The sequence below is a fragment of the Coenobita brevimanus genome, chromosome 71, assembly GCF_032717465.1.
Source record: "Coenobita brevimanus isolate Jiangsu-jjx chromosome 71, ASM3271746v2, whole genome shotgun sequence".
Taxonomy (NCBI): domain Eukaryota; kingdom Metazoa; phylum Arthropoda; class Malacostraca; order Decapoda; family Coenobitidae; genus Coenobita; species Coenobita brevimanus.
The window spans coordinates 10,502,226-10,526,742 of record NC_137024.1 but is presented as its reverse complement, the minus strand read 5'-3'; positions in this window follow the sequence as shown (position 1 = coordinate 10,526,742).

Here is a 24,517-nt window from a genome sequence, read left to right as displayed (position 1 = left end):
AACACCAGTACTCTGGTGTAAGGATTAGTTTTTTTTTTAATTTGTATTTCCTACCTCTGTTCTCTTATTGAAAAACAAAAAAACTAGATGGAGGGAAATACTGATATTTTTATAAATATTGGGAAAGAAGAAAACATAGCGAGTAGACGGAAGTATGGCGAGAAAGGATATGTGAAAGGAGAGAGAGAGAGAGAGAGAGAGAGAGAGAGAGAGAGAGAGAATTGGAATTATGAGTCTTGGCTCCGCAACAACTGGATCAGATGGCGCCGAAAAGAAAAAAAACACACTAAAACAATTTATATATCCTTCATGTAGTAATAAAACTAAAACGGCGACAAATTAAATAAATATCAGTTGATAATAAAAGGTGAAGGAAGCCTGCCTCCTGAAGGAAACCAGAAGCATTGTAGGGTAGCCAGAGGCCGTGAGAGAGAGAGAGAGAGAGAGAGAGAGAGAGTAGTTGAGAAGACAGGAAGTGAGGGGATATGGGAGTGGAAATCGGTTAGGGAATGCATGAAAAAGAAAGAAAAAAAGAAGAATATTGGAAAGCGGGCGAGAGGGGGAGCGGAGAGGAAAAGAACTATAAGGCCGAGAGAGAGAGAGAGAGAGAGAGAGAGAGAGAGAGAGCTTCCACTCAGTACGAGGGAAGGGAGAGTAGTGTAGTGTAGTGAGATACAGGCCTGTTCTCAAGGTATTTTAAGGAGTCTCCCTGGCAACTCTTCCTTACCAATTTATTTCTTCATATTTGTGCTTCAGTATACTCTTTCTGATAATTATGCAGTTTTATGTCAGTGGCATAAATAACATACAAGGCAGTAGTCAGGTTTAGTAGGCAAAATAGGTCACGAAAAAAAGAGATGTTACAAAGCCTCTTAAGATGACGAGAATACTGTCCATAGAGTGAGGGACGAGGACTTGAAGCCAGTAGCTATACCCTTTGTTTTACTCTAACCTTGCCGAAAACTGTCATCCCCCCATCTAGACTACTAAGTTTTAACTATAGATTAATACTAGAATATGATGATAGTCATGAAGAAGTATTATGGAAAGTTTGTACGTCCACAGTATTGTCTTATTCTGCAATTTGACATACGTCACCTTCTCTTCTTAACTGAGACTCGGCTGTCTAAGGCAGCTAATAGCAAACTCTCTTCTGTATCCTCCTACTTTTTCTGTACTCATTTCAAACCCTAAGGTGGCAATTGTGTGTATGTACGCAGTGACATATCTTGCTCTCGTGTTCCTAAACTTGATTCTTCTAAATTCTCTACTCTCTGGCTTCGGCTTTCCTGTCATTCTCTGACTAAATATATCTGTGCTGTTTACTTACCCGCTAACTATACTGAATATGAAAAATTCTTCGACTGTCTTACTTCTACGATGGAACACATCCTATCCGTTTCTTCTTTCTATGAGATCTCCATTCTAGGAGTTTTCTATTTTCACCACCACATTTTGCTCTCATCTCCATTCACTGATCCACCTGGTGAACAAGCCTACATCATTTCTATGCTTAATGACGTAGTGCAGCTTGTACAGAACCCTACCCGTATCCCTGACCTCCTTGAGGAGAGTTCCAACATACTTGACCTTTTCCATACAACTAAAACTTCTGCTTACATTGTTAATTCTTTCTTCTCCATTGGGCTCCTCCGATGACAGCTTTATTACCTTAACCTGTCCTATTGCTCCAGTACAGCCTGTCGACCCTCCAAAGAAACGTAGGTTGTGGCACTTTGGAGCTCGTGACTGAGAGGCCCTCAGGCAGTACTTCTGTGATTTTCCCTGGAATGATTATTGCTTCCATGGCCGGGAGCCATCTGAGTGTGCCGTGCACATTACGGAGGTTATTCTCTCGGGCGTGGAAGCATACATTTCTTTCTCATATCCCCTGAGTAATGCAGAAGAGCCTTGGTTTAATCACGCTTGTTCTAATGCTGTCCACAACAAGGAGAAGGCGTATAAAAGGTACCACAGCCAACCCATCCCTGAACCACTTCTTTTTTGTTTCTGCCCGAAGTCGTGCTAAGTCTGTGCTTCGCTCTGCTAAAAATAATTTCATCCGTACTAAATGCTCTCAACTCTCCAACTGGAAATCTTCCGCTCCGTTTGGCACATTCCCAAAAACATTTTGTAACAACTTTGGCTGGTAGTATTAAACTACCTCTTCCCACGAACAAGCTCTTCGTCACTCCAGCCGTTGTTTTAAAGCGAAGAGGTTCCTCGTACGGCGCGCGACGAGGTCTCTCGGGGTCAAAAGTACTGGAATATGAAACAGGAGCATCACCCGCCTCTTCTCAAATATCTTCGTATCTTTTTTTTCTTTTTTTCTTTTTTTTATACTGATACCATATTCATGCAACTAGTTAGTATCTTAACATTCACGAAATGCATTTGCAAACTTTTAAAATGTTTATCTTTTATTTTGTGTGATACTATCTTCATTTATAAATTTTTAGAAGACTGGTGTTACACGTTTATGATCAAACTACTGCTACATGCACACAGCCCAGTCGTTGACTTCTACCATTCCCAAGTTACCTGTGTCTCATGCAGTGGTGATTCGGGCAACTTCGCCGTTTATTTCCAAGAGTGCTTTATCTAACAGACTTGTACATCATTCCACTTTTCATTACTGTCTTCAGAAAGGCAAGTATGTGGTATATTTTTAGGCTGTGGTTAGAGTACTGCCATGGCCACTATATTCTAGGTGCCGTAATCCTAATCACTTCCTTTTTACAGTAGCCATAACTTAACCTAAATAACCTAACCTATTTCTAACATAGCTGAAACACCAAACGTAATTGCTAAATTCTAGCGGTTTAAGCTGAACTGTAGCAGTATTAACAAGACCTAACCTAAACTGACCTGACCTAACCCAACCTATTTCTAACCTACCTGAACCACCAAGTAAAACAGCAAAATTGTAGCTGCCGTAATCCTAACCGTGGTTAGGATTACGGAAGTTGTTGCTAAATTCTAACTGCCGTAATCCTAATCATGGCCTTAAAGTATAACATGTGCTTACCTTGCTGAAGGCAGTAATGAAAAGTGGAATGGTGCACAAGTCTGTTAGATAACCTCACCTGATCTAACCTAACCTATTTCTAACCTAATTGAACCACCAAACACAACCACTAAATTCTAGCTGCCGTAATCCTAATCACCGTTGGGCCCCCTCTGAAGTATTAAAGTATCAAGTATTAAAACTATTTCCTACCATTTGACTAATTCGGAGACGTTGTTTATCAGATTTTGCATATTATTTTCGCAACATATCACACGAGAGAGTACACTTAAAACAAATGACAGCAAACTTGAGCTCCTCTGGCGTACCAATCTCACGATTTCTCTCCCAGAGAGCACCTGCGCAGCATACCAACCCTTCCGTAGTCTCCTTCTGGGAAGAGGCTGCTTGGCTGGGGTTTAAAGGTACCAAACTGGGAAGGGCCTCTTCACAAAGATTCTTCGCGGGAAGGGGAAGAGGCTGTTTAATACGTCCAGCCTTTACCTTATCATCCTTCCCTTCTCTTTTCTGCTTTGATGGCTCTGTAGCAATTTCTTCTACTGATAAAGCAGATCTCTTTACTCAGACTTCCTCCTCCAATTCCACCTTAGAAGATTCCGGTGCTGTTCCTCCATCACTTCCCCCCTCTGACTTCCTCGTGGCTGGCATTAAAATTTCTTCAACTGATGTATTTTCTGCCATCACTGGCCTCAATACTAACAAGGCATATGGGCCAGATGGGGTCCCTCCGGTTGTTGTCAAGAACTGTGCTTCTGTGCTTACACCCTGCCTAGGAATACTCTTTCGCCTTTGTCTATGAACTTGTACCTTTCCTTCTTTCTGGAAGTTTGCTCTCATTCAGCCAGTCCCAAAGAAGGGTGACCATTCCCAACCCTCCAACTATCGCCCAATTGCTTTAACATCCTGTGTCTCAAAAGTTTTCAAGTCGAATCTTAACAGAAAAATTTTAAAGCATCTTTTCTATCACAACCTTCTTTCTGATCCCCAGTATGGGTTCCATCAGGGACGCTCCACTGGCGATCTCACCTACCTTTCAGAGTCCTGGTCATCCTCCTATCGGGACTTTAGAGAAAGCTTTGCCGTTGCACTTGACATCTCAAGGCTTTTGATCGAGTCTGGCATAAATCTTTAATTTCCAAACAGCCTTCTTACGGTTTCTATCCTTTCGTCTGTGCCTTCATCTCTAGCTTCCTTTCTGGTCATTCGATAGCTGATGTGTAGGTGGCCACCATTCTCCTAGATCTGTCAATAGTGGTGTTCCTCAGGGCTCTGTCCTATCACCAACTCTCTTCCTTATATTCTTCAATGACCTATGCTGTACATCTAATCCTATCCACTCATACGCTGATGATTCCACCCTTCACCTTTCCATTCGGTTCCCACAACGTCCATCTCAGCAGTTACTTCAACAAACAAGGTTTGAGGCTATGGCACACCTAATGTCTGACTTGGCTCGTATCTCTGACTGGGGTAAAAGTAATCTTGTTATTTTTAATGCATCAAAGACTCAATTCTTACACTAGTCAACCCGACAAAATCTTCCACAGGAGTATCCACTAATGTTATTATCCAGCTCAATCCTGCATCATCCTTAAACATGCTTGGAGTGTCATTCTCCCGGGACTTAACTTGGAAGATCATATTGCATCTCTTGTAAAATCTGCTTCCAAGAGATTGGTTGTGCTAAGCCGACTCCGCACCTTCTTTACCCCTACACAGTTGTTGACTTTATACACGGGATATATTCGCCTTGTGTGGAGTACAATTCTCATGCGTGGGGAGGCTCCCCACATACAGGTCTTCTCAGTCGGGTGGAGTCAAAAGCTTTCGTCTCATTAACTCCACTCCTCTTACTGGCTTCCTTAAACCTCTGTCTCTTTGCCACACTGTTGCATCTTTCTTTCTTTTCTATGGCTTCTTCAATGGTCACTGCTTCTCTGAACTATCTGCTTCCATCCCTCCACCTCAGCGACGGGCACGTAGTACCCATCTGGCAACAAACTCTCATCCCTTTTCTGTCCAGCTCTCTAATGCAAGAGTTAACTGTTACTTCCAGTTCTTTGTCCGTATTTCCTACTTCCTATGATCTCCAGTCTTTCAAACGCAGTGTGTCCACGCATCTCGAAATGAATGGATCTTGGATTTGGCTCTCTTTTGTATTGTTTTTGCTTTTTTCTTGGAAGGAATGGTTTGCGTGCTCCTGGCCTTTGGTCCCTTGTTCCTTGCATTAAAAAAAAAAAAAATGATATTTTCATTTTCTCAACAAGCAAACACAACAAAAGGGGCATTTAACAATAGTTAACTCCCCCTTCCCATATCCACGCATTCCCCATCGTTTTGCTTTCATCACTCGATTCACACACACTAGTTCCTCATCCTCTCCCTTCACCTTCTTTCTCACTAATCCCTCACCAACTCCTCCACATTTCTCACTGCTCCCCCATCCACTCCCTTCTCCATCTTCTCTCTCACTAACCACTCATCCACTCCTGTCTCCACCTTCATTCTCACTAACCCCTCATTCACTCCCTTCTCCACCTTTCTCACTACTCCCTCCATCACTCCTATCTCCACTTTTCTCACTACTGTTTCATCCACTCCTTTCCCCTTTCTCACTACTCTTTCTTCCATTCCTTTCACCTTTCTCACTACTCTTTCATCCACTCCTTTCACCTTTCTCACTACTCTTTCATCCACTCCTTTCACCTTTCTCACTACTCTTTCATCCACTCCTTTCACCTTTCTCACTACTCTTTCATCCACTCCTTTCACCTTTGCACTACTCCCTCATCCACTCTTTTTTTTCCCAGTTTTCTATTCTGACCCCAACTCCTTACCCACATATTGGCCCCCACCGTCATTCCCTACACACTCTCCAGATCCTACCACTCTTCTACCACTAGTGGCTGCAGTAAGGACGGTAACCTCGGCTATTTTCATGATATACCTTACGGCGCCCTAACCATAACCGCACCCAGCCTCTACCACACTCTCACGCCGCTGCCGTATCATCACATTTTGTTAACCCACCAGCTGTATGACACGGTTGGACTAAGATGAATATAATCGTCTTGACGAAGCAGAAAACAAAAGTCGTCATGTAGTTACTACTGTAGAGCATGTTTAACCCCTTTAATTTATTCTATCAAACTTAAGACGAATTAATTCAGCTTCTGCCTCCTCCTTTTCATCGTACTTTTCCCTTCCTTTTTTTTTTTTCCTCCCACTCCTTCCCCGTCCATATATTTTTTTTTAAACTCATTCTCCCTTTCCCGTTTCAGTCCCTCCATTCTTTTTTCTCTCCTACTTCTCCCTTTCCCATTTCAGTCCTCCTTCTTTCTTTCCTTTTTCTCTCCTACACCTTCTTTCTCCTTTTCTCTCGTGCTACTTCTTCCCGTCTTACCTCCTCGCTTTCGGCCCTTTACTATTTCCTCCTCTCCTTGCTCCTCACACACACACACACACACACACACACACACACACACACACACACACACACACACACACACACACACACACACACACACACACACACACACACACACACACACACACACACACACACACACACACACACACACACACACACACACACACACACACACACACACACACACACACACACACACACACACACACACACACACACACACACACACACACACACACACACACACACACACACACTCTCTCTCGTGAAAAATTATCTACGCTAGCTAAAAACGACACCAGAAAACTAGCACTTATGTAGTCCCCTTTCCAAAGAAATTAACTGTAATTTATTATGTTAAATTATGTCCAGTGTGTTGTGTCCATATATATAAGAATATAGGCCTATATAAAAAAGTTTGTGCCTATTTTTCTTGTATTTGTCTTACAGCTCATCAGATTGGTTTTCTGGACACGAGAAATAAAGGATCCCAGAATAAATCAGTTGGCTTCAATATAAAAACATTGGTAAGAGTGAGTATGTTCAGTCCTTAAATCCCGGCATCAGCTCCACCTTGTGCCTCCTCGATGTAAACATTCTCGGTGTTGTGAGGAACAGAGCGCACAAATTCATGGCCGGAAATATATTATATTGTAATGTTGCGAGGAAGTTGCTGTTGAGAATTTGGTTTAACTTTACAACGGATTTTTTTTTTTTTTTTAAGCCGAATATAGCCAAGACGTCTGACGGGCGTAAAAATAAAGGATAAAAGACGTCATAATGGTGTAAGCACTGTAAGAGGATATGATGATTTTTCTAAGCCCTTCCACACGAAAGGCCTTTCTTAAACTGAATAAAATCGTCCAGCTGCAACAAGGAAAACAAGAATATAACACTTCACGACATTAAAGAGTTTAATGGAGAATGTCTGTAATCTCTTCTCAGTGAGGTATCTCTTAAGCTGAGTAATATCGTGGGGCGGTGACAAGAAAATGAATGGAATAAAAGACGAAAGTACACAGTTACAAAAAGGAGAGTAGTGTAAAGTATAGAGGACGGGTGGTTAAGATAGAGAGAGGAGGATTGGTGGTGACATGGAGTTGTGATGATAGAAAGCTATGCTGACGTACAGGGAGAGAGAAAGAAAGATTAAATGAAGGAGCATTAATGGGAGAAAATACCAAAAAACAAAGTGGAAGAACTATTTGTAGGGGTATGCAGTAGAAGGGAGGGAGAGCCGTGAACAGGTTGAAAGATATACCTAAGTGGAAGAGTACATGCAGAAGGAAAGTCATCTCTGTGTTTCTCAATTTTACCAGCTTTTCTCATGTCATCTTCTTTGTTAATCGTTCTTCCCTTCCTCATCCCTTTCCCCTCCACCTCCCCTACCACCATTTTTTTAAAACAATCTTTTACCCTTGCATCTGATGTCTTTCCCTTTCTTTCTCCCACTTCTCATCATTTCTTTTCAAATTCCCACTGTCTCGTCTCCTTTACTGTCTCCCCCACCACCCAATCCCTTCGTTCCTCTGGCAGTCTACACCAATTCCCTGTCCTTTTGGTCAAACCGTGATCTCTAACACACACACACACACACACACACACACACACACACACACACACACACACACACACACACACACACACACACTCTTTACCAAACTCCACCTGCTGCCTCTCTCTTCTTTCTTGTTTTTCAGTGTCTTTCCAGCTTCCTCTCACTTCTTGTTCCTCTCATTCCTTGTACTGAGTTTGTATTTCCTTGTTTCTTCTTCTTCATCCGGTTCTCATTCCATTTCGTCCCTTATCTTGGTTGTTCATTTGTTTCCTCTCCCTCTTTCTTCGCCATCTCGTTGGCTTTCCATTGTCTCATGTTTCTTGGTTGTTTTCTCTTTTCCTCTGTTCATCCCGTTTTCATACCTTTCCCCTTTCCTTTTCGTACTTGATTTCTGTGTTCCTTCCCTCTTTTCTTTTTCATTTGTCTTTTTCAGGTCTTTCCTCTTTCTCGCGTTCGTTTATAATTTGTACATTCATTTTTAATTTTTCTTGCTTTTATACTTCGATCTTCATATCGATTCTTTTTTTTCATTGCCTTCTCATTACCTTCTTAGTTCCTTCTCAAGTGTTGTTCCTTTGTTCTTTCCTTTCTACAGTATATATTCGTTTTATCTTATTCTTATCGTTCTTTCTTCATTCATTTCTTCTGTTTTGAAGTTGTTATATACTTCCTTTCTAGCGTCTCCTTTGCCTTTTTTCCCATTTTTTCCCTTTTACGCGTTTCCCATTCCTCTCATTTCTTGTTTTCCTCTTCCTTCCTTCGCTTCATTATCCTTGCATTTCATCTTCTTGTCCAGTTCCCCTTCCTTTCCCCCTTCCTCTATACCTCTGTGCACCTCAGTTTTAGTTTCAGCCATTCTTCCTTGAGTTTATTCCCTATTCCATACTTTTTCTCCTTACTTATTCTTCCTTTTAGCAGCTGACTTACTTCGCCTTTTCCTCCTTTCCCCAAACACCTCGATGGCTTGATGGTAGAAGTCTTGGCCTGGAGATGACCGTCCTTTAATGCGCGACGGTTCGCATCCTAGAGTTTTTTTTTTTTTTTTTTTTTTTAAGGTAAAGGCTGCCATGGACGTAAATGCGATCTGCTACTGCAGACATGATCTGAACTACCGCAGCCGAACTTCAGATCAGAAACGGATAAAATGGGATTGACTTTGCTTTACCGATATGCTCCTTTCTGTTGACCTTTCTTCCTTCCGACTTTCTACTCTTTCCTCCTTCCTTCCGACTTCCTACTCTTCCTTCCTTCCGACTTCCTACTCTTCCTTCCTTGCGACTTCCTACTCTTCCTTCCTTCCGACTTCCTACTCTTCCTTCCTTCCGACTTCCTACTCTTCCTTCCTTCCGACTTCCTACTCTTCCTTCATTCCTTCCGACTTCCTACTCTTCCTTTCTTCCTCCCGACTTCCTACTCTTCCTTTCTTCCTTCCGACTTCCTACTCTTCCTTTCTTGTTTCCGACTTCCTACTCTTCCCTTCTCCCTTCCGACTTCCTTCCTTCCTTCCGACTTCCTACTCTTCCTTCCTTCCTTCCGACTTCCTACTCTTCCTTCCTTTCTTCCTTCCTCCTTTCTTTTTCCTTCCTTTCTTTTATTCCATTTCCCCTTCCCCTCTCCTTTCCTCCTTCCCCTTCCCTTTCCTCCATCTTTTTCTACTTCCTTCCATATCTCTTTTCTCCCCTCCCTTCCTTCTTCCTCCTTTCCATCCTCACATCATCTCTTTTCCTTCCTTCTTCTTTCCCTTTCTTTTTGTCTTCCTCCCTTCCTTCATCCCTTTCTCCATCTCCTTTCCTTTCTTCCTTCCTTTTCTACCTCTTTGCATTTTCCATTCCTCCCTTTCTTCCTCCTTTCCATCCTCACATCATCTTGTCCTTCCATCCCTCACTCCTTCTCTCCCTACCTCTTTCTCCTCCTCCCTTCTTCCTTCCTTTCTCAGTTGCCCACAATCTTTACCTTGCTTCCTTTTTTTCCTCCCTCTAATGGCCCCTTCCATCCTCCTTCCCTACTTCCCTTCCTTTCTTTCTTTCTTCCTTCTTCGTGACCTCTCCTTCTCCTTCCCCTTTTCCCATCCCTTTCCATTACTTTCATTCTTCTTTCCTTTCTCTTTGTCTCTCTTCCTTTCTCCTTTCTCTCTGACCTCTCCTCCTCCCATTTGCGTTTCCGTTATCTTCATATTTCCATTGCTACTGTATGTCTTAACCACCTCATCCATCCTCCTACCTTTTTTCCTTCCCATCCTTCTCCCCGTCCTTCTTCCCTTCCTCCTCCCACCAGCAGTCACGCGACACTGATGTGAAAATCTACAATCATATTGCATAAAACGTCCGCCTAGGAGCTATATTCATATATGATTTTGGCTACAATCGATATTAATAGTCAGGGATAAAGTATTAACGTAACATGCGAAAAAAAAAAAATAAGGAAAAGGTACCCCAAAGCCAACCAATACGCAATTACCGTAATGTCTCTTGTTTTGTGTGGTTGGTGGTGGTGAGCTTACAAATACCTTCTTTTCTGGGATGTTGTGTTCTCTCCCTTGCTTTGCCTTGTCTGTAACCTTACCGTAACTGCGCCATCTTGAGTGTAACTGCGCCGTCCACCTTGACTTTTATTGCTCCATAACCACTGCAACTGCAGGTTGGAAAATCTTGTTTCAGCTGTGGCCTTCTGGGTGGAGGTAGGAGGGTTGGATTTAGGAGTGTTATTCAGCTGTGGCAGAGGGAGTTTGGGCGCGTCCACATGTGTACTCAAACAGTTGCTAGCAACATGTAAGCATCACAATAACGAACAAACTCCAAACATGTTGGGATCAGCAGCATCCAGATTATGTTGAGAACATCACGATGATGTCTCAGCTGGCTGGTATGGACACACTTATCCCATCGCCACTGCTGCCAGTGTTCGAAGCTGCAGTGAAACATGTTTGCATACATCTGTCCAAATACTGCTGCAGATATGTTCCCGAACATGTTGCCAGTTATGTTGCCAACATATGGTATACTCCCAAGGATCAAGGCAGAAAATAGTTTCTATGATAAAGCCTTCAGCACAAATAACCGGCTCAAATCTCTCTACACGCAAGAGGGAGTCGACTTTGTCAATCTGTGGGACCAGCTTTATGAGCAACATACTCTATTCCAGAAAGATGGTCTCCATTTGAACTCAGTAGGAGCGGCACGGCTAGGTAGACTTTTACACGATAAAGTCGCCCTCTTCAGATCAAAAAATGCGGCACGTCCAGGAACAGTAACCTTAACATAAATACCCACAAAGTCAGATCACCAACTGTTTGGAACGGAATTAGAGTCTGCTATGTTAACGCACGTAGTCTACGTAACAAGTTTGAGGATTTAGAATCTCTAATTTACCTAGAAAATTATGACATCATTGGCATCACAGAGTCCTGGATTAACACATCTGACCGTGACTTTCTAGTGGAATACTTACTAACAGGGTACAATATTTTCGGCTGTGAGGGACCACATCGAGCTGGTGGCGGTGTTTTACTATATGTGAAAACTAGTCTCCATCCCCTTGTGCTATCCAAACCCAGTATTACCAACATAGATGCCAGTTATGTTCAGCTAAGTATTAATTCACACAAAATATATATATGTCTCATCTATCGTCCTCCAGCACAGTCAACTGAGACAGATGAAAAACTTTATGATCAAATTGCGGAAATTTGTTGTCAAGAGGATAGCGTAATTTTTGGAGACTTTAATCTACCGGTAACAAAGTGGGGTGAACCACTGACGGCACACTCAGGACAAGAGCTTTATACGAATCTTCAAGAAAGCGCCCTTTCCCAACACGTAGAATACCCAACGAGAGAAAACAATATCCTAGACATCATCTTGACTACAAATGATACCTTAGTCAACAACGTTGAAATAGGACCTGAGTTTAGTTCCAGTGATCATCGAACTATACAGTTTAATATTACTACTGAAAAAGTAAAAAAAACGGAGAGCAAAGAAAAGGTCCCAGATTATCGTAGAGCTAATTTCAACAGGCTCAGAGCGCTACTTGCAACTGCAGATTGGAATCAAATATCTGAAACCGATGACATAAACCAAGCATGGGAAATATTCACCGAAAAATTTAATGAAGTGGTAAAGTCATGTGTACCACTACGTAACAGACGTCCAGCTGGAAATAGTAAACCAAAGTGGTGGTCCAGTGAAATAAAAAGTAACTTAATAGCCAAAAAACAGGCCTACCATAAATATAAAGCTACAGAAAATAATGATGATAAATTACAGTACGATAATCTCCGCCGCATATCAAAAAGACTTATTAAACAAAGCAAAAGAGCACTGGAGATCCACATTGCTAATACGTGCAAATCAAATCCTAAAGAAATTTACAGTTACATTAGAAAGAAAAAGGTTATGACTACATCAATAGGTCCTCTACAAACAAACAATGGCAAACACACTGAAAATGAGGTCGAAATGGCAAACATTCTTAACGATTACTTTGCGTCTGTTTTTACAGTAGAAAACACCACCAGAAACCTACTGTTACCCACAAACCAAGCAAATAGCACAGTCCTTAGTAACTATGCTATCCATAATAACGATATCCTTTCAGCCATAAATAGTACGAAAATAAACAAAACCCCTGGCCCCGATAAAATATCACCGAGAATTCTCAAAGAAGCAAAACATGAGTTACTGCTGCCACTCTCTGTCTTATTCAATAAATCATTAAGTACTTGGAAAGTTCCACACGAATGGAAACTAGCAAATGTAACACCAATTTTGAAAAAAGGAAATGAGGCGCACCCAGGAAATTACAGACCAATCAGCTTAACATCAGTAGTGTGCAAGTTAATGGAAAAAATCATAAGAGATAAAATAGTTAATTATCTAGAAGAAAATAATATAATTAAAGACTCGCAGCATGGATTCAGACATTGTCGTTCATGCTTAACTAACTTACTGGACTTCTTCCATGATGTTTACAAATCATACGATAACTCAAGAGCAGTAGATGTAATTTACCTCGACTTTCAGAAAGCATTTGACACTGTCCCTCACAAGCGTCTCATGAGAAAAATAGAAGCACATGGAATAAAAGGAAATACGCAAAAATGGTTACAAGACTGGCTTTCAGACCGAAAACAGCGAGTTGTGATAAACGGAAAGGAATCCAAATGGCATTATGTGGTCAGCGGCGTTCCCCAAGGCTCAGTACTTGGACCGATACTTTTTATTATCTATATAAATGATATTGATGAGGGTCTAAATTGTAAAGTATCCAAATTTGCAGATGATACTAAAATAACCAGTAAAGTCACTTCAAAATTACAGTGGCAGCAGTTACAAAATGACCTTAATACCTTAGCAAGCTGGGCAGAAAAATGGCAAATGAAATTCAACACAGAAAAATGTAAAGTACTTCATATTGGAAGTAACAATGTCAATGCAAATTACAAAATGAACAATATTCAGTTATCAAGTACAGACAGTGAAAAGGATCTTGGTGTGATAATATCAAATGACCTAAAACCAGGCAAGCAGTGTACCGATGCGGTTAAAATTGCAAACAAGCTAGTGGGTTTTATTGGAAGAACTTTCGAGTTTAAATCGGAAAAAGTCATACTTGCCTTGTACAACTCGCTAGTGCGCCCCCATCTTGAGTATTGTGTGCAATTCTGGTCTCTGTACTACAGAAAGGACATTGAAAAATTAGAGAAAATTCAGCAAAGAATCACAAAAATGATACCACAACTTAGAAACAAACCATATGAGGAACGCCTTGAAGAACTTAAATTATTTAGCCTAACGAAGCGCAGGTTAAGAGGGGACCTTATTGAAGTTTTCAAAATCATGAAGGGATATGACAACTTAGACATGAATAAATATTTTGATATAGACCGGTCAAGTCAAACCACAAGTAATGGCTGCAAAATTATGGGAAAGCGATTCCAATCTCACGAAGCAAAATACTTCTTCTTTAACAGAGTTGTAAATATCTGGAACAGATTACCCTCAGATACTGTGAACAGTATCTCAATTGAGACATTCAAAAACAAATTAGACAAGTATTTGCACGAGAATCCTCTGCTGACTCTTTTTCTGTCCGAATAACTTGCTTTTATAGCTACGGTACATGTAAGTTCATGCCCCTTTTGTCTGCAAGACACCCCATAAACAATGTACCCGTACATTGTGTTGCGTCACGATATTATACATTTTCAATTTATTCAGTGCAAACAAAGCAATATAAGCACAGATTAGGATCTGCACAGATAACCCTGAGTTAACGGTCACTACTCTTACTTTCGACCTGTGATGGGCTGTGGATCACTGAGGGTCCCTGTTAGTCAAGTGACCACCATCGGGATTTTTTTAATGTACCAGGGGTCACTGCTTCAGGATGAAACTTGTGTACTTGTCCCATGGGAGAGTTCCCTGTCTCAGTGGAGTGAATGGAGCTAGGGCCTGATTGACTGCTGCCTACCTTAAAAGCGCCAGACAAGGCTGCCGCACCACCTCTAAAAATCCACACTGTGCAGTCCCCTCGTGTCTACAGGACACCCCGTAAACTTAACATAGCGTCACGTCACGTCATTATACGTTTTTTGATTTACCCAAAGCAAATGAGGTAATATACAGTAAGCACAGATTAGGATCTGCACAGACAACCCTGAGTTAACGGTCACTACTCTTACTTTCGACCTGTGATGGGATGTGGATCACTGAGGGTCCCTGTTAGTCAAGTGACCACCATCGGGATTTTTTTTAATGTACCAGGGGTCACTGCTTCAGGATGAAACTTGTGTACTTGTCCCACATGGGAGAGTTCCTTGTCTCAGTGGAGCAAACGGAGCTATTGCCTGATTCACTGCTGCCTACCTAAAAAGCGCCAGGGAAAATTGCCGCACCACCCCTAAACATCCACTCTGTGCATTGCACATCCACACTGTGCACTGTGCAGTCCCCTTTTGTCTAAGACACCCATCTTATATATTTTTCAATCTCCCCAATGCAAAGAAAGCAATATAAGCACAGATTAGGATCTGCACAGATAACCCTGAGTTAACGGTCACTACTCTTACTTTCGACCTGTGATGGGCTGTGGATCCCTGAGGGTCCATGTTAGTCAGGTGACCACCATCGGGATTTTTTTAATGTACCAGGGGTCACTGCTTCAGGATGAAACTTGCGTACTTGTCCCACATGGGAGAGTTCCTTGTCTCAGTGGAGCAAACGGAGCTAGGGCCTGATTGACTGCTGCCTACCTTAAAAGCGCCAGGCAAGGCTGCCGCACCACCCCTAAACATCCACACTGTGCAATGTGTAGTTTCCACGTTATGTCCACAGAGTTCCCATTAACTCAATGTACCGGCTTATAATGTCATGCCGTAACTATTATTTTATTTGTTTACTTTCTCTTTCAGGTTACTCTATCGGGTAGCTTATTGATAAAGTATTATAGAATGTGACTTTTCCTTTCCAGTGTTTCCTATAAAATTTCCATGTCAGTTTTTCCATGCTGCATGGTGTTTTTTCTCACTTTTTCCTGGAGGGTTTGGTGGTGGGGGGAGCCTTCTTGCTTTACTATCCTTATCCTTCAGCATGTAGAGTTAGATCTTGTAGTCATAGTTTTCTCTAACAAGCAGCCTCGAAAGGACCATAAGGTCTGTTGCTGTGTGCTTTCCTGTGTAATCCTGTGTGTAATCCTCTTCTTCCTGGGTCATGTCCAAACATCCTGTGCTCATTAAAGGTTAAATCCTCCTAAACACTTCATGGAAGCTTTGCCCTCGCTGCTCAGAGGAGGGTAAGGTGGAGGGAGGGAGGGAGAGGAAGGAAGCATTCCCAGAGGAATGACAGGAGGAGGAGGAGGAGGAGGAGAAACGGAGGGAGAGGAATGGAGCATACAGAAAGGAATGAGAGGAGAAGGAGGAGGAGCAAAAAACATAGTAAGATGCATTTTGTCTTTTTCATGTATGTCTGAAGAAAATTCGTAACAAAATTTCCAAGTCAGCGAGAACACAGCCCACAGCTTCTGCTCCCCGGGAGACCAAGCCAAATATGCAAATGTCGCTAAACTGGTTCTGTAAAGACGATTTCTGTGTTTATTCAGTCTTACGCAGGACATTTTATGCAGCATACGATTGACCATGTATTGAAAGTGTTTCACCTGGTACATCCATAGTGTATATGGAGGAAAAAAATGAAATCGAGCACGTATTTAATTAACTAGTTTTTGTTCCTACATTCTAGAAATTTTAAGGAACAAGTGACGTGAAGATGTCCACAACATCTGTTGCATACTGGTGAACTGCAAGGCCTCTGGATAGGACTGTGTACTTTATGCCACGGAGCCTGATGTATATATATGTGAGAGAGAGAGAGAGAGAGAGAGAGAATCACCGGCCTTGCTACATACTGTACATAGAGAAGGCATAAGAATATTTGGACATGTGATGGGTTTCCTTCTTTTTTCCCGGTGAATGACTTTTTCTTGCCTGGAGTCCTCCAGTAAGATGTCATGTATGCACAGTACACACACACACTCTCTCTGTCTCTGTCTGTCTGTCTGTCTGTCTGTCTGTCTGTCTGTCTCTCTCTCTCTCTCTCTCTCTCTCTCTCTCTCTCTCTCTCTTTATACAGTATACTCGTGTGTATATATATATATATATAAATTATATGTAGCTTTCAAATAGTATGAGAACATCATCAATAAAATCTTCATCAAGAAGAAGCCAACAAGCAATTCAGGTTTTGTTAAATTTTATGTAGTACAATCTGGAAAATAGTTGGAAACCAGAAACTCACACACAGCCCAACAGAGCAGTGGTATATTCCAACACAATCATCCATTGATCACCACATTGACTGGATAGGTACGGAGATGCTAACAGGGTCACAGAGCTTCAATGAAAGAAGTGTAATTGAATCATACTTAATTTCTGGCACATAAGAGAATAATGAAAACATTTGCTTCGGCCATTATAAAGATGATAAATAACCAGAATTTATTACAAAGCAGTAGCCCTAGACTAACATGTATGTGGTTGCAATGGTAAGGATGTAAGTTCAGCCGAGGCGAGGTGAGTTGAGGTGAAGCGAGATGGGGTCATGGTATGTCATGTCAAGTCAGGTCACCCTTTGTTCTTGGTACCCCCTGTCCCCTCCCACCTCCACCCCCCCTGTTCCGGGTGTGTATAATATATTAAAGTCCCATCCCTCATGTTTCTGTCACTCTTTCTGAGGATGTAATTGAGGAAAGTATTTACTGTCTCTGTTTTCAGTTCTTCTGTGGTCATACCGGCATGGTTTACTGTTCTGTGGTTTTGATTTGATAAAGAAATCCGCACATCTTCTTTGTTACATTTTCTCAAAGGAAAATGCTTTGCCTTTTCTCATGTTCTTGTCACTAACGCTCTTTGCCACGGCCTCATGACAATTTCTGATCCGGTTGCCGCTGTGAATGACCTGGACCTGTATCTCGAGACACCTTTCTTAGAATATCGTTTTGGGGTCTTGAATATTACTTTATAGCAGAGGAATTGTATAAAGAAGGAGCTTAACCACGGAAGGACAGACCCGCATAAAGAAGGCGCGTAGCCACCGAAGGACAGACCCGCAACCTGCAGATACTCAAACAACCATTCAAATAAAGGCATGTGTTCGTATAGGCTTCCAATGCAGTGACGGTACTGGGTGGATGGGATGTGCCATCTGTCCTGATTCTTCTGTGATTCTTTTTGTATTAGTAACAAATAGAATGTATCTGAGTGTAAGATGTCAACTTTGGGAAGTGTCATAAGTTTGCACGAAAATGTTGCATCTCCAGTTATGATAATTATTACTCTTATTATCTTAAGTTGTTTTGGGCATAAATGTTTGTATAAAAATGTTACTTCTATTACTAGTTACACTTTATCTTTGCAGGTAAGCCGAGTGTTGTACCACAAAAGCTGTAAGTATAAAGGAGGGCCTACATACGGTATATACCCTCGACCATTTGGGGAGGCGGTGGCTCAGTCGGTAGAGAGGTGGCCTGCAGTCCCACGGGACCCAGATTCAAATCCCCTCTGGAGCAGGGAACAGTTTAAGGATATGAATTTCATGAAAACAGACTTTATTGATCTGCCAGAAGACCCGCCGACATGTCGTAAAAATACCCCTGCTAATACCAATACACCAGTCCTGTATGAAACAGCCCTAGCGTGTATTCAATATGGACGGGCTGTTAGCGCCGAAGTGGTGGCATGTAGAGGTGTATGGTATGTAGGAGGACTACTGGGCCTTGGGAGCAGGCTGTGAAGCCTTTGCCCAGAGTCGGACACATAAAAAAAAAAAATGGTATTCGGTGCTAAATCGCTCCATAATATGACCAGAATTTTCTAATGGAATAAGGTAAAAGTTATAATATTTTCCAAAACCTTACTGGTACTTTCAATACACCTATCATTCTGAAAATTTGCATGTTGGAAGTAGAGGCCAAGAACTACAAAGTTCTCCATTTTTTCTTCTTCCCCATTACTCCATTTTATCATGTATACACAGTACAGGAAAGATGGTGTGTGAGGTTTATAGAGGGACCACATTAGTGGTGAAAAGTAAGTGGAGAACACAGTAGTATTTTGACATGCTGGTAGGCGATGTTGACCAGCTCTAAGCAGACCAAACTTTGTCAGTGACCAGAAGTGAGTTTCAACACTAAAAGTCATTTCTACATGGAAGTACCCCAGTGCATCATTGCACCCAGGAAACATGGCCCTGGATTTATAATCTTCGAAGCCTTAGCATTTTGCGTGAGCAAGGTCATACTTTTAGTGCTTTTCATATTTTCTGCTTTTGATTACCGTACTTTTGACCACTGACCTGGCAGATATAGGTCATGCATGTAGAAGCACACGTGTAGTATTCAATAACGTCTATAAGCATGCAGTAGTTCATTCGATTCCATTCATCCATTGTGGAGCTAGGGAACTTGAAATTCGTGGAATGGCCCACCACAACTATAACTTCTAGGTGGCACTGCTTGCGACTGGAAGAGTTTTTCGACTCTAAATGCCATTTTTGTATGGAGGTACTCGAATGCGACATTCCACCCAAGAGTCGTGGACCTGGCTTAATAATCGCCATAGCCTTAGCAGTTCGTGCGAACCTAGTCGTGACTTTAGCTATTTTTACTGTTTTTGCATTTGGTGACCTTTGACCCCTGACCTGACCAATGAAGCACATGGATGTACAGTAGAAAATTGTAGTATTAGTCAATGTCTATAAGCAGGTAAACTTTCATTGAATTCCATTAAGCCACTGAGGAACTAGGAGGGCATATTTGAAAACCAGCTCTGGTTGCTAGGGATGTTGAGGCCAATCTTCGCAAGGCTGCCACTCGAAAACTAGAGGAGAGAGGGAAATAATGGATGGCACACTGCCGATTGGGAATGACGTCAAGATTGCGCCTAAAGAAGTCAGAACTTTCTATGCCGATTAGTAATGCTTCTACAGCTCAAAACATGAAAAATAAGAAACAAGCAGGTTTTCGGCAGTTGTTAGGCAACTACTCGTTGCCTAACAACGAAAACCTTGCGAACACAACTAGGTATTCGGCTGGTCATTGTGTTCAAGTTTGGTCAGAATCAGTAAATTATGCAGGGTAGAAGATCCTGCCACAATTAAACAAGAATACAAGAGAGAATGCTAGCGCGGGTAACAGTAAGGGCGGCATGCCGGTGGCCAGATGTTACAAGTAGACACGTTACAGAGTTACGAGTATGTTCGTGCATTTATCCTCACATTATCAGACACATCAGAAACAGTGACGAATGTCGAATGGATTGCTGTTGGCCAGTAAATAATAAGAGCTTTAGGGAGAAGACAAGAAGACAATTTAAACTTCCAGTGTGGAATCTTGTGCCCTATAGTGTCGCTGATCCGCACCACTGACCGTCCCGGACAGTGTGAGCTCAGTTGATCACAATTTATTTTCAGCAGCTAAAATTTGTTTTATGTCTTAATTATTTCACTGCGATGACTTCTTTGTTATTTCGTCATCATAATCTACATCATATCCTGTTTCCAACTGGTATAAGGGATGGGAGAGTTTTTGAAACAAGACCCGGAAAGACAGAGAACCATCACGCAGAGTTACCGTTGAAATGAACCACACTTATTCGCTCATCATTCAGGTCCTCGAAATTTTCATCTCACAGGTCAGTGATCCAAACAAACTTCATAATGCTTGTGAGAAAGCATCATTCCCTTGACTGTCAGGTTATAATTACATTGCAACTCTTGATCCTTGCATCGTCATACACACATTGTTAGTTCATTTTTGTCCTTTAATTCTGTTACTTTCTCAGTTTCCATGCGGTATCTTATGTATTCACACAGTTACATTATCCATCCACCGTCATCTTGGCCTCCCATGCCCCCCGCCTTTCCTTACATACACTCCTATAGCCCTGTTCACTACCCTACTCATATCCATATAACCCCTTCCACTCTCCTGCTCGTATCCGTATAACTCTTTCCACTCTTCCACCCCTATGAATTTAACCTTTTCACTCTTTTAACTCATATCCATATAACCCTTTTCACTCTCCTACTCATATCCACATGATCCTTTTCACCGTCCTTCACATATCCATACAACACTTTTCACACCCTACACATATCCATTTAACCCATTTTACTACCTAACTCTTGTCCATATAACCCTTTTCACCATCCTACTCATATTCATAGAGCCCTTTTCACCACCTAACTCATGTCCATTCTCTACGTGATCATAATCAACAAAACACTTCCTTCTACCCTTTGATCAGCAAACTTTCATAACGTCTCGAATCACGCATTCTTAGCCTAGGTATCTCACATACATTCCTTAATAATTCCTTTTCTTCTACTTAATTTCCTCTGACGCATCTTAGAAGAGAAAGAGTTCTTGTGGTAATGGGGTTAGAAAAACAGTCTCAATTAGCGTCTTCACTATTATAACAATTCCATGATGTTATTCCTGATGTCTCGAGACGACTTTGTTCCTCTCAGAAGAGACTTTTAGGGCTGAATTGGATAAATATAGCGTACATTAGTCTGCCCAATATTAGAGGAATTTCCTAACTGTAATTAAAGTGTATATAGATGACAATAGTATGCCTCATTCTTGACTGCGTTTTGGAACTGCATTTCAAGCTAACAGTTACTGATTATTAGTCTTCCTTGATGAAAGTGTTGTTGCTCAATGCCCTCTGTGCCATGAATTGTAGGATAACACCATCTAATGCTCACAACTTTGATAAATGTCAGTCCGAGCTAGTTCTTCAGCTTTTTTTTTTTTTTCCTGTTTCTGGATCCTTCCCTCTCAGTGTGTGATAGAAGACGAAGCCACCTATTCTTTTACCTTCATCCCATGTATTTGCACTTTCCTTCCTCCCTGTTGTTGTTTATATTATAATTTATGAAGACTTTCATCATTCCTTTATTCCTTACTCTACTCCTGCCTTTTTTTTTCTTTTTCGTTTTTACACGAGTAACCTTTTCCATATTTCCTTCCTCCCATCCATCTCTATTTTCCTTCCTTTCATCGATCTCTATCTTCCTTCTTCTCTCATCACTCACATCCATCTTTTCTAAGCACCTCCCTCTTACCTTCTCTGCTCTGTGCTTGCTCTCATATCCATCATCACCACCTCTGCATGACCATGAGTGGGAGCGCCGCTCCCATTTTCAATTATCCCCTTCCGTGGTGTATGAAAGACCCTCTTCCTTCACTCAGCTCCCTCTCCTTCCCCCACTCCCCAGCCGCTTCCCCCACTCCCCAGCCCCTTCCCATCATTCGCCCCCTTCTCCCTTCATTCACTCGACCTCCTCCCCTTCCCCCACACTCCAGTTCCCCTCCCCACACCTTGGCCTCTAACTGGGAGCTAAAGCTGACCTTCGTGTCTGCTTATCCCCCTCTTCCTCCTCCACCCCTCCTGGACCTCCCTTCACCAGCTTTATGTAGTGAGAGTGTGTGCATACCTCAGGGCTTTTCTTGCGTCGGCTTTATTTAGATAGTGCTTGCATACCACAGGGCTTTTCATACTTCAGCTTTATGTAGTGAGTGTCGGCATACCTCAGGGCTCTTCATGCGTCAGCTCTGACGTACAGAGATGGTCTGACGAAGATGTCGTATGCATGGATTGGTCAAAGTGCCTGCCACTGTGAGGACAGATACACTTAACTCTTGGAATAAGAAAACTTCACTTGTTTTTTGCACTAATTTCCGACTATTTTACTTATCTTAGGGAGATCGACTGAAGGTCAGATCATATGCAAGGATTTCGGAACTGCTTGTCAGTGTGAAGGTGGACACATTAACCCCATTCAGCAAGAGAACGTCATTTGTATTATGTTCTTGCCAGCAGACGATTTTGTTTATCTTAGTGAGATATAGTGACGGGAAAGTTGTATACCTGTATGATAGTGTCAGCATGATGCGCAGTTACTGTACTTAGTGATCAGGATTACAACTAAAATCCATGAGTTAGTCCTTTCTAGAGAGCTGAATAGACAGACAGATAGGTAGATAGATAAAAATACGTACGTCATTGTATCCCATTTAATTCCATTCTATTCCATCCCGTTTCATTCCATTCCATTCCATCCCTTTCCTTTCCATCCCATTGCAGTCCTGCCTTGCAGAACCACAGCCAACCCACTGCACCGCACCATTTACAAGTGTAGTACTGTGCCCTTACCCCCTACACCCTCACACCCCGATCCCCACATCTGGAGCCATACGGTCCCGCCTTTTGGTAAACATATAATTATGCACTCGCATTCACCTCCATCCTGCATTCCTGTAATTGTCGTTAAAATCCCACCAGCAGTTTTTGAGTAAAATTGTTAACAGACAGACAAACCGAGTGAAAACAGTACCCGTTCCCTAGCCCCTCCGGGGCTTGGACGGGTAATAAAAAAATATTATGATTGGTGGAAAACTGTAAGTGTGCGTGCTGCACTCCTGTGATTGAATATCAGAAGGGGAGAGGCAGAATGAAGAGGATTGATAGAGGAAAAGGAGTATAGGAAGAGGAAATACAAGAGAAAGTTAGAGAGGAAGAGACTGAGAGGTAATTATTTAGGGGGGAGAATGAAGGTATAAAGTATATTAAGAGACCCCTACCATACCTCATTGAACCACATTCTTACCACATCATAGCTAACACCACACCACGTCCTGCCACAGCAGATCTAACCATATTCTTACCACACCATACCAAACGCCCACATCATATCCTACCACACTCCATATAACCATATTATTACCACACTATAGCCAACACCCACACCATATCCTACCACACTCCATGTAACCACATTCTTACCACACCATAGTTAACACACACACCATATCCATCCATTCATCCATCATTCAATCCTACACTGCCCCATGAGGAGCGAAGGAGCCCGGGGCTAGGCAGTTGGTCCCGACATTTAAGATGAGAGTGACCAGCCTCACTCATCCCTGAGTGGTATTATATGAGCAATCATCCCCAACCATCCCTTGGATATAAACCTTCACCGGCTCAATCCGATTGGAGCACAATAATTGCCCACTAAAACCACCAGGCGCCAAAATCTGGTTATATGGTTACCACCCAGCGTAGTAAATGCTTTCCTGGTGTACAGGAAACTATTTGGCTTGTCATTCAGTGTAGAGTCATCCACAGGCTGAAGGAAGAGGAAAGAATGAAGGAAAGAAAGACAGAAGAGGGAGTGTAAAGTCACCCGTAGGCAAAAGGACAAGGAAAGAATGAAGGAAAGACAGAAGAGAAAGGAAGGAATGAAGGATGGAGAGGAAAGGGCAGACACCCGAGAGCAGCACTACATCGAGTGAGTGGATGGTGAGCGCCCCCACCTACCACAGCTCCAACCACACCAAATCTGATCACGCCTCTCTCACACCATAGTTAACATACACACCATATCCTACCACACCAAATATAATCACGCCACTATCACACCATATCTCTCCACACCCTTACCATTTCGTTACTATACCACATCCTGCTGCACAACACTTACCATAACTACACCTTCCAAATCGTGGCCTACCGCACGCATGGCACATCACATTTAACCATGCCATTACCACATTACATGATACCCTACCACACACAACCATATACCACACGCTACCACACCGCACGATATCCTACCACACCACACCCAACAACACAGTTAATAACCATACTTCAAAACCATACCATATCCTACTCCAGCCTGCAGTTATATATCAATGCGGGAGTGCAGCTGAGATGAAAATGCACATCATATACATTTTTATGTTTCATTTGCCAGCATGTTCACTCGTTTCATTTTCCTGGTAATTTAATCATCGGTTCAGTCACACCCCCTACTCGCCTCCCTTACTCCCTCCCCCCCTGACGTCCCCTCCCCGTACAGGTGGCAAAATATACATTATTATGTTTACATGTAGGGTAGAACGCGCGTCATTTATCTCGTTCTGCTTCCGTGAACAT